Source organism: Aythya fuligula, chromosome 2, assembly GCF_009819795.1.
Source record: "Aythya fuligula isolate bAytFul2 chromosome 2, bAytFul2.pri, whole genome shotgun sequence".
Classification (NCBI taxonomy): domain Eukaryota; kingdom Metazoa; phylum Chordata; class Aves; order Anseriformes; family Anatidae; genus Aythya; species Aythya fuligula.
Genome location: NC_045560.1, coordinates 60,914,382 through 60,926,377, shown reverse-complemented (window position 1 = coordinate 60,926,377; position 11,996 = coordinate 60,914,382).

Sequence of the window (11,996 nt, the reverse complement as noted above, 5' to 3'; positions counted from 1 at the left end):
TAAAACTCTCCACCTTGCTTCCTCCTGCCTGGCCTACATCAAGAAAATTCTCCTTTTAAACAGGTCCCCAGCTGATGGCAGGCTGGTGTAGTAGAAGCAGGGTCTTGCTTGCAGGAGGAACCCCACTGGTCCCAAATGAGACATGAGAAAATGCAGCTAGGAGCAAAAGAGCAGAGGAGCCTGTGCTGCTGTCCTTTTTGGTGCGGAGCTAGCTGAGGACTGATGAAATCCTCCCATTTGATGTTTTTTCCCTCCTTTAACATCCCTACTTCTTTTGGAGCACTTTGAGTCTGCCAGGAAGTAGGTTGACCTAGAGAGAGGAATGTATCTACATTTCTGGTGATGAGAAGGGAGCAAGAAATGGGAGGTAAGAAATATCCTTCACAGAAATGCATAAAATTTGGCAGCGTTGGGAAATCTCTCTGGATCTCCTTGCCCCATCATGTGTCATGGCTAAATGATAAAACACACAGTTCTCTCACTAAACAGCTGTGGAAAAATACAGACAGTAGGACATGGACCTCCTGAGTGGTACCATCTCTCAGCCAAAGGTGAGGTGGCCTGTAGGAGGACATCTGCCACCATATTTAAAAAAAAAAAAAAAAAAAAAAGATACGGTTTTCACCTCCTTCAACAGCTGTGAGCAAAAATAGTTGCAAGGTAATGCAGACAGATGATAAATCAACACTATGGAAAGAGCATGGGCCTGTCAGGCAGTGAAAACCCAGCTCCCAAAAAGTAAAGCCTTCCACACTGAATAATGAAAGGAAGAAGCAGGTATGGTAGAGGTCAAACAGCCTTTCAGTAACTTTCTAGCAATTTCATATTTCCACATGATAGTAGTGATCTTTTGGAGGGCCATAGTTGCCAAGCATTTAAACAGCAATAACTGCTTTTTTTGTTGTTTGTTTTTCTTTTAATTGAAATATTATTTTTTTAAAAAGCAAAAAATAAAGATTTAAAAAGTGCTTTTTTGTTTGTTTGTTTTTGTTTTGTTTTGTTTTGGGGGGGTTGTGTGAGGAGGGGAGATAAATTCTCATATTAGCAAACTACACATATAGGTTCCCATATACTATGTGCTAATACACACATTTTTAATTTTCCACTTGTGCAGGTCATCTGGTCATCTCATGTGGCAGAGGGGGCTCGCAGTTGTGGTTCAGAAGGACATTGAAACACATGCAGCCTTTACACAGTGAGTACTTCCACTGCAGCCACCTGACCTCATCACACTCTTTGTGCTAGAGCTGCCTGCAAAACCTTTACTGGAGGAGGCCCCATATTCTGTTTGACTCAACTAACCTGTAAAAATATTTTTTCCCATCATTCCCTTCCTTGCAAGAAATATAAAGTCATCAGTACTGTATATTATTACCACCTCTTTTATCCCCCGACTAAATTCTTGCATGCCATTAAGTGTTATATATACACCCTACACACCCCTAACTTATACAACTCATTTCATGAACCTAGAAAAGGTCGATTTCTTTCTTTCTTTATATATGTGTGTATGTATATATATATATAAATATATAATTGTGTGTGTGTGAAATATGGCAGTGGCATTTATTCTGCTTTTCCATGTAACTATGCAATGCTTCAAAATATGCCTTCTTTACACCACTGTGATATTTTATCACAGCTATTTGGTCAGATAGTTACTGGATATTTTTGTAACCGAATGGTTGAGATTTCTATAATTTCTATACTGTCCAAACAGGATCTTTAAACTTATGTTAATAAATGGTCATATCTCCCTATATAAAATGCTTACTAATGTAGTTATATTGAATCCTGTGCAATTAGAAAATTAAGAGAGTTTAAAGTCACTAGAGAACTTACCAAGAAGCAGTTGCAAAGCAAGGCACAACAAATGCACCATAGCCTTTCTGTATTTATGCTTCCTCCTCCAAGCACAAGGCCAGTTCAAAACAAATGAGCATAGGGTTATCACCAGAATGTATAGCATTAGATAACCGATGCTGTATTAAAAGTCATTTGAGATGAGGAAAAATATAACAGCTAGGTTTTACAAATATGGCAGGTTCCCAAGAGAAGGTTGTGGCTGCTGATGCCACAACAGTTCATCAACTGGATAAGCATATACTTCTGTCTCTGCTAACAAGTCATAGAGCAGAATCAAGGCTGACATGTTTAACTACTTTTAATCTCTTTTCTAATAGGATTAAATCCATTATTCATAGAAATTTGCATATTTTGCAATATGATGCAAAGGTGGGATTCTGTGCTATTCAGTTATAACTGATATCATATAGAAGAGACCACAGCCTATCTAGCTCCACCAACACACATTTCTAGCCATGGTTACTTTTCCATGTTTAAAATTTTCTGTGGAGGAAGTTTTGGCCAACTGTTTTTTCACTTATTATGACTACATGTACTTGCATTACAGTAGAATTGAGCAGGCTATGATCACAATATTGTGAAAAGAGGGAATTGGAAAAAAACAATAGCATTTTTTTCATATTGTGAAATAAATCTATTTTTCTAGCATTGAGACAAAGAAGCTCACATTTCACAGGTGTTTCAAAATCTATAGCAGACCTGAAAAACCCTGAAAAAGACTGACTGCAATCGGGACATTTTGATATCCCTACACCTCCGCTTCAAAACTGAAATTCTAGATGTTGCTCACCAAGTATCATGATGCTTTTGAACTACTGTCTGCTTCCAATGCATACCTACTACTGAGTCTCAGAGTTACCTGAAATTTGCATTGAAACTGAAGATTTAACTAAAACAAAACAAACAAACAAACAAACAAACAAAAAAACCACCACCACCAAAAAACAACGAGATACTGGTAATTCATGCCACTAAATCAAATGCAGCCTAATTTGAGCAGCACAGTAGCATTCACTCCTATTAAGCATTTGAAGTAAAGAAACACAAAGTTGTCTTCACCTTCTGAAGGTGAATTCTGTCTTGAATTGAAAATAATTACAACAAATTAGCCATATTTATCCTTTTTTTTTTTCCAAGTGCAAAGGAGGAAGTCAAAATTAAAAAAAAAAAGGGGGGGGGGGGGGGAGGGGGGGACAGCGAAGATCATTTCATCTGAAAAAAAAAAAAAAAAAAAGAAAGAAAACGACACAAACCCTGACTCTACCGTCTGGTTCCTGGTGGTAAGCTTCACAACTCAAAAAGTGAAAGAGAGAGCAATGGAAAGAGGAAAAAGAGAGGGAGGAAAGGCTTTTCATGAGAGTTATGAAACGCCCGCAGACTTTCCAGACAGCCCAAGCCAGCAGGAAGCCACATTGTCCTTCTGCATGAGCCAGGCACAAACTTCACTCAGTGCATGGAGGACTCAGTAAAATCCCTGGATCGCAGTGACCCCTAGGGGTAAACTATACTTCTGCAGGATTTCCCTGGTTGTCGTTGAAACGCATTTTCCTTCTCTACAAAAGGCGTCTAATGAAGATTTAATTGAGGGTCATCCTGAAATCCTCCATGAGGAGCTCCCCAGTGTATACAGATATTTTAAATTGTGAATAAGTCTTTCCAAATACGAACTTGATGCAAAAAAAAAAAAAAAAAGTTGATTCCCAGAAAACAGATTAATGTCATAAACCGGCTGAGAACATGATCTCTGCAATGAAAAAAAAAAAAAAAAAAAGAAATTGACTGTGTCTGTCTTGAAAGCAATGGCAAAACTCAAACTCACCTTAGCGCATGAAGTACAATGTTTCACTGCCATCTATTTATTGCTACACAAAGTAACTTCTGCCACAGCCCTGAAAATAAATAAATAAATAAAATAAATCCAACATTCATGGCCTTAGCACCTAAAAGCCTATCACTTGTGAGTGTTGTTCTTTGAGTGTTGTGAAAGCCTGTTTCATCTCTTTAAAATATTGAGAATCTGATGCCCATTTACTTGGAGAGACCTTTCTCTCACCAGCAAAGCATGTAAGTCTTTAAGGCAGAATAACATGGCAGGTTACATTTTAGAGTGATTTCCTCTGCATGAGGAATTAAAAGCTCAGTCCCTGATATTTGTAAAAATTGCATAATTGATTTGTAGCATGCATTATAAAATTCCTGGGAACTGGAGTGGATTAAATTAGTGATTTTCCTATTGTTCAACCAAGATACACCTCAATTCTTAGAGAAAGGACTAGGGACTATAAATGGGAGTTTATAACTTTGAAATCCCACTCCCAGTCTTATTTCAGCTGCCACTAAGGTCCAAACTGCAACTTTGCAGTTATTTGCAGGCTTCTCCCCAGAGCCTGTCTGTTCTATACTGGTGTTTCAGCAGTGAACATTCACAGGGAGAGGGGTAATACACAGGGAAACAATTTTCTGGTCTTTTCAGTGGCTACTGCAGATTCTGTTACGCTAGCACAGGGAGTATGGTTGTCTGCCTTCAAACCCTGTTAGAACTGGCTTTGAAGTGTCTCACTGCAGGGTTGTCCACAGTGAATGCCTGTAGACATAACTTGCAAAGACTTATGAAGTCTGGACATTAGAGAATTGGATCTGAAGTGTGAGATGAGAGGAGGAGGATGTGTGTAGCAGGCCCTCAGAGAAGACAGAAAGTGCAGCTCCTTGTCCACATCACTGCTGAGGAGAGGTCTTCTGCCTCCTCCACCATGAACAATTCTTGTACGTTCAAAGGTATTTAGGCAACTGATCTGCTTATTTCACCAGTGTAATTTTACTGCTATTAACGATTCAAATAATATGAACCCCTCTGGAAAAAATATAAAAAATAAAAAAAAAAATAAAAATCATGAACAACACAACAGCTATTTAGGAGAAGAATATGATTGGATTTATTGGGCACAAGACTGCAGACAGGGGAAATACTGTTTAGAATAAAAAATCTATGGCCCGATGCTTCTTTAAGCAAGGGAGAATCAGAGCAAAACAGCCTTGCAAATCAATCATCCATTACAAACCAGAACATATTGGCATCTCAGTCTGCAGTCACTCAGGATGGGGGCGAAGTCTCCTGATGCCAGCATTGCTCCAGGCTTTCTGAGACATCTGGTCACTTCACTGAAAGGTGAAGACTCTGAACAGAAGTGAATATACATGAAAATTAATTTAAAAGAGGAGGGAAGTCCTCTCGCTAGTGCTGTTGGGATGATTTCAGAAAAAAGAAGAGTCAGTGCACTGCAGCACGTTGAGTAACAAGCAAGAGGGGGGATTGTAACTGAGCTTGCTGCACAGAGCAAAACCAGCATCCAAACCATTTCCACGATATCTCCTTATTCATTGTAAACTGGGTGAAAGAAGCAAATACGAACAGAAATTAACCGAAATAACACGAGAGGTCGCTCTAGAATAGGATTACCTGCACTGACAGCTCCCACTAATCCTGCGTGGTGATAAAATCCGAGCAAACACAGCTACCCTGTGGTGCAAGGAAGTCACATCAGAACTCAAATCTGGTTTTATTTGCTTGTTTGTTTTGCCAGTGTGGAGCTTTTTCAAACTTGCACGAAGTTTACACATATCTATGTGCAAAACTGCTAGTACGTTTTTTCTCTTCTTCCACTGATACTCAGAAAAATCAGATGGACCCAAAATCAAGGTAACAGCAACATACCAGAGTAGAAATACATCCTGTAAAGGAAGAAAAGGGAGATATCTTCATCAGTTATGCTCATTTTCTGTGAGAAAGAGTATTGCCCATAATAAATAGTGCAGCTTTACTTTACTTACTATGTCAATTATAGGGCTCACCATATAACCAAAAATTGCAGTCAATGGAAAATAAGCAAATCTATGTTTGGCATCTGACAGCAACATCTACCTATGTCCCCCAAGTGTCTTCACACAGACTTGATTAGCTTTAAATCTGCCCTTTCAAACAAAATCTCTTTAGCCATGTTTACTTTTCTATTACTTGATTCCCATGCACACCAGCAGTCGAGTTACTGCCTGTTGTCTAGTCCATGGAGCTATGCTGCCTTCATTCATCATTGGCTCTTGGCTCTCTCCTAAAATTTATGACTCTTCCTGCAGCATACGACTCTCTTCATTGAAAGAAAGCTTGTCATTTTGTTAATAAAATTCACATTTTCAAAGAAAGAAACAGAAACCTCTCTTCTAATTGCCTACACTCATATAAACTAATGATGCTAGGTTGGTAATGAATATGAAAAATTCCTGTGGTAATTTGCACTTCACGCTGGCTCTGTGTGGGCTTGCAATAACATTTGCTACACTAAAAACATGAGGTGAAATCTTGGCCTCATTTGAATCAATGATTTTTTTTTTCTTTCAGCCTCCGCAGGGCTGTGCCGTGATGGTGCCTGCTGAATTCAGTGGCATTATCTGTTTGATTGCTGTGAACACGGCCATATGGACATATCCTTTGCCACATGGCATCACAAATGAATATCTGATTTTTCCCCCAAGAATTACAAGATGTTATAGTAAGTGATGGTACCATAAAACATTTAGGTTAAGTCCCTGCTCCCACCAAAGTTAACAGCAAAGAATCTCTCATCTCAAGGGAACAGGACTTCACCCTAAAACATGCACCTAACTCCACATACAGCTCTGGGAGTATCAGGGTCCCTTAAAAGGGTGCACAGGGGAATTATTTACGCTCAAGTCCTGGAAGTGGTTTTGGTACAGTAGTACTGAGTTTTCATTCATGCAGCTATGTAAAGGTAGTGCATTGTCTGTCCTTTCACTGCTCTTTCCCAGCTTTTCACTGCTTTTCAATGCGAGCATTTTTTTCCTTTTACTATACATAAGATTGGCTCCCCCCCAACCCACGTCCCTCGCCATAAAGTAATGGGCATCCATCAGTATAGTGAAAACAAGGAAAGCTGAGCAGCTTATAACAGACATGGGATCAGGCAAGACTCCATCCCACCTCCATTTTGAGAATCAGTTAGGGCTTTCTGCAAAATTTCTCAAGAAAGGGGCTGAGCACTCCTTTTATTTTCTGTTTTCCATGACTGTATTCAGGAGTTTGTTGTTAAAGCCCCCTTTCCAATCTTTCTGTTGCATTCACCTCCCCGGTCAACTCAAGCAGCTCTCTTAAGGCTATGTTCTCCTTAAGAATCAGTGTCTCCTGGCTCCCTGACCAAGCCTTATATACCCAAACCTTTGAGCTTGTTTTCCAGGCAAATCTTCAGGAGGGGCAAACTGCAAAGTCAGTGAGGCTGATTCAGATTTCACCCTGTAACCCTGAGTTTTGCATGCGTGCACATGGAGCTCAGGAGCACGACCACTGCTCATTGGGCTACAGAGATGGGGAATTGCCTTAGAAAGCACCCTGGACAAACTACAGAAAGCAGAGCAGTGGGTCCCTCCTAGCTGTATAGACTACTTTTGCAGAAATGGTATGGGGAAGATGCAAAATATTCTGTGGTAGTACATAACCACATAAAAATCTGGCACAAATAAAAGAAAATTCTGTTTAAAGACTCCAGAAAATTCAGTAAGAGGACAGTTTTTCAACAACCTTGGGTTTCTCTTAATGTGCCTTTTGAAGTCTATACAAAGAATAAATGCTTGAAATGTGTAACTAAGCCAAAATCACAGTGGCTGCCAGTGAAGAAGTCCTTTCCAGGCTTTTGCATGTAACTTCCAGTGCTTAGGCCAAGCTCCATTTATATAACGGAGCCTGTTACAAATTAACATGATGAAGTAGTGTATAAAAGAACTAAAAAGGGCAGAGCTAATCCTGAGGGTAGCTGCAGGCAGCTAATAGCATAAAAGGAGTTTAGTCAGAATCATGATTGCAGCATAGCCAAAAAAAAAAAGAAGTGTAATATGTTGTCATTCCAGTGTCACTTCCACACCAGAAAATTAATCAGAGGAGTAACTTTCATGATGTGGTGCTAAATCTAATAGGGAAAATGGACCATTACTTACACGTTAAGGTATCTTTCAAGTCACTTCTTCTTATAACCATTATTCAGATGTTACTTGACTACTAAAGATCATAAAAATTGTAACAACTTCTTTTTCAATTAAGAGGTTAGTACAGCTTTTTAACAATACAGCAGTCAATGCAGCAAAGTTATGTTTGTTTTGTTTTTTCCTACTTATTGTTCAAGATCTGCTTACTAGCACTGAGTAGCTCTCTGTACACAGAAACTTGGCTTTTTTGGAGTTTATATGGTGTCAGTTTTACCTCCAATGTTTCATTTGGCATGTAGTTCTTGACAGCACTAGCACTGGACTGTGAAGTAGACAAATAAAGTTTTGTGGGGAGAAAATGTTCACTCAGAGATTCCACTGCTGAATATTGTAAAAACCTAGGAAAGGAATATTTAAGACAAGCCACTGGGCAATTTTCATTCCTTTCCACTTCCAGTATCCTTTCCAACTTCTTTCTTTCCTCAGCCACTTTAACTCCCAATAAAAAATAAATAAATACATTAAATTAGAAAAAAAAAAAAAAAAAAAATCACTCCCTAATGCACTTTATCCAAAAATGTCACCAGGGTCTCTTTCAGCACAGTTGGCTAAAGCTTTGAGGCTAATGTTCATGTCCATTAGTGAACATTAGTGTTGGTCTGATCTCTAATTTTACAGTCATCTTGCCTTCAATAGCCTGTAGGTTTTCTTTGGCAGGCTGCTTGTAATGATAATGAATTGATCACTGCTGGATTGCTTGAAAGCTACACGGGTTTTATAGACAGTGGGCTTAATTCTGCTCAAAGTTACAATCACTTGTCTGCTCCAATTACCTCCGTTGTGGCTGTGCTGGAAGTGCCTGTCATAAAGAAAGGAAAGCATGTAAACTAATCAATGTGCTGGCTGTTGTTTGTTTGTTTGTTTGTTTGTTTCGTGTTTTGTTTTTTAACAACCAAAGGTTTTAGCATCTCTGTGTGTATGTATGTGTCTAGGATTCAAGGTCTATCCAGGCTTCAAGCAGTCTGAGGTTTTTTGAATCCATAATTCAATGTTAGAAGCCACAGACTGATCTGAGGACATGCCAAATAGGGGAGAAAGAATCCCTGCCCCACCAATTCTGCAGTTCTGTAGTCCCAGGCATCAGGTCGATAAAATAAATGGAGACAGGAAAACAGAAGGGGATGAAACAGTAAAACACAGGGCACTGCAGTAAGTGACACAGCAGAATACAACTGTGGTATTATTGTAGGCATCATAAGAGACAAGTCATTTAAGGAGATTATCCTAATTATCCAAGGTGGCTTTGAATACACTAGTGATTCAAATTCAGGACAAATGAGGAGAGCATTATATTAGAGGATATGACCCATATTTTCTTAAACCAGCTTTTAGTTTTAAGACTATTATAACATACCAGGGCATAGACTCACTGTTTCAGAGTTAGGTGACAGATTTTTTAGCAATTTAGGTCAGTCTCATAAATATGAATTACAATGAAAATTGGTCTGGTATCAAAATCTATTCTACTTTAAGGGTGTAGCTGTCATTCAAAGTGTGTTCAGAAGTTCTCACAAAGAGAATGCTGTATCATATTGGAATAATTTGCTCTTAAATCATAGGACCAATGTAACTTTTGTTAAAGTCAAATTTTGTGTTTCATTCTGCTTTCATGCTCTTTGGCTAACCTTTTTCATGACAGACATTTTTTAACATCGAGATAAATCTGTAAGATAAAGACCAAAATCCTGTAGGATCTTCTAATACTACAGAAGCTTTGGACTGTTTATTTTATTTCACATAATAGGGTCTAGATATTGGAACATCTGGGCCATAGTGTAACATTAATATACAGACAACAGCTCAGGAGACAGGTAGCTGAGTCTGCTGTTATTCAGCTTTAAAAGTACAGATGTAAATTTACCCAGTATGAGTACTTAATGTCACATGTATTAGTGGCTTACATGAAATGAGTTAATGATTTCTGCTGGTTCCTAGGAAAAGTTGCCAACACTAAATTTATTATTACTGTAGTCATGACTTCTCTTAGACACATCTGCTGCAATGGTCCCAAGGACTGTGACTGATTCTGCTAAACAGTATGTGCATACTGACATTGATGTTGACAGTCCTGCTGAAGTTTTACTCACATGTAAAAATTAGGATGTGGCTTTACATTCCCACAGCATCTCAAATATTATTCAAATGCTTGCTATGGCAACACCCGTCAAGACACTGCAGTGCTTTTAGGGTTGCCTGCTCCCCAGTGAGAGGACAGTCCTTCAGAGCTTTCATTCCTCCACCTCTCAAAGCACTACATCTCCACTGAATTAAAAACAGAGTGGGAAAACAAAGCATAAACATTTATTAGCACTTCACATCTTGTGATTTCTGCAAGACATGGAAGAAGTCATCACTGCCATCACCTGTTATTTTGAGATTCAAATTAAGATTTCAAATTACAGTTCTTTGATGGTGGACAGTTCTTTAGGTGGACAGCTTTAACTTTTATTCATATTCCTGACTAGCCTTTAAAAGTACTTTAGCTTTTAGGATGAGCTAAGCCAGGCAGAATTTGTTTTGTTGTTGTTATTAATATTGTTGATTGTTGTCTGAAGGACGATTTTCCTCTGGGAACAACCTGAAATGTTTTGTAGCAGGAGCATATGTTCAGAGTGGCAGGGGGAAGGCATTTGCTTTCTGCTATGTGATGGGAGGATGCTAGACATTAAAAGAAATTATAAAGATCTATGCTGGAAGGAGCAAAAACTTTCAATGATGAAAATAAACAGAATGTTTAGTTATCATTTGGGTGAATTTTGAGATGATACAAAATGATATTGGGAAACTGGATATTAGGAGTATTTGATACGTGATACTTGGGATATTTGATATTGGGAGCCTCTCATATGTTTAGTATGAAATAGTGATTTTCTTGGGAGGTATTTTGGGGGTGACAGAAGAACTGTTGCAGTAATTCACTCTCCAACTGCAACAGGAAAGACACAAATGTCAAGTAATAAAAAAAAATAAAAAAGATGAAGCACAAAAAATGTTTTTCTCAGTCTTTCTTATTCTCTATTGTCTTTTATTATTGTGACTAAAATGACATTTAACTTATATAGAATGTTAGGGTTTTTTTTTTAACTTATATGGAAATAGGTATTATTATTATTACTATTACTACTACCACCAAAACAAAGCAAAACCTCTCCTTCAGGAAGCCAAAGCTGTTCTCTGGTGCCATAGCTCATCTGGACAATTTCCTGTGCCTGCTCTGCTGATGGAGGCTCCTTAAAAGCCATGAGGATGTAGAAATGCCTACTCTGCACCAACCTAAGGTCCGTTTTGCCCAGCATCCTGTCTCCAACAGTCTGGGGCCATACAACAAGAACAAAGGTCAGACTATGTGGGGAGTGACATTTCCCCAGAATATTTGTCCTGTTTCAAGTGTAGAAATCACTGGGATTTCCTGAGTGAGAGGTGATATATTTTATTTTTAATAACTATTAGTGGATTTTTTTTTTACATGGCAGTCAGTTTCCCATTGAAAGCAAAATCAGTGAGGTGAAGTCTGAGTATTTGCCTATGCATTGGCTACACCCCAGTTGTCCCAATTCACATAAACACTCCCTAACCAGTGAGGGCAGACAAATTCTGCCAACATCAAGGTGGATGCATTTCTAATTCATGAGAAAGGTAGCATACTGTATCATTATAAAAACCCTCTAATCCATCTGGAATTCACTACGCCAGGCACTACAAAACTATCTATAAAGATTTATAGTTATAAATACAATAAATATACAAATGGAAAGCTGAATTAAATCAGAATCTTAATTAATTGAAACTTCATTGAACAGAGTATGTGAACCATTTCCGTAAGTTTTAGCTTAAACCCAGTGCTAGTCTACCAAAGAATAACAACATAAATAGTTAACTGTTATAAGAAGTTAATATGCAAAAAGATAACTCCAGATTCTTCTGTGGCACTTAGCCTGCATCACTTTTTCTGTATGTGGAAAAATATATGTGGGTTTTAAGACCCATTTACATTTTGGCCATTTTAATTTTTCAGTTTATTGAAGACAAGATTATTCCAAACAGAAATGTTTGATAACTAACACTGTCCCTTTCATAGTATA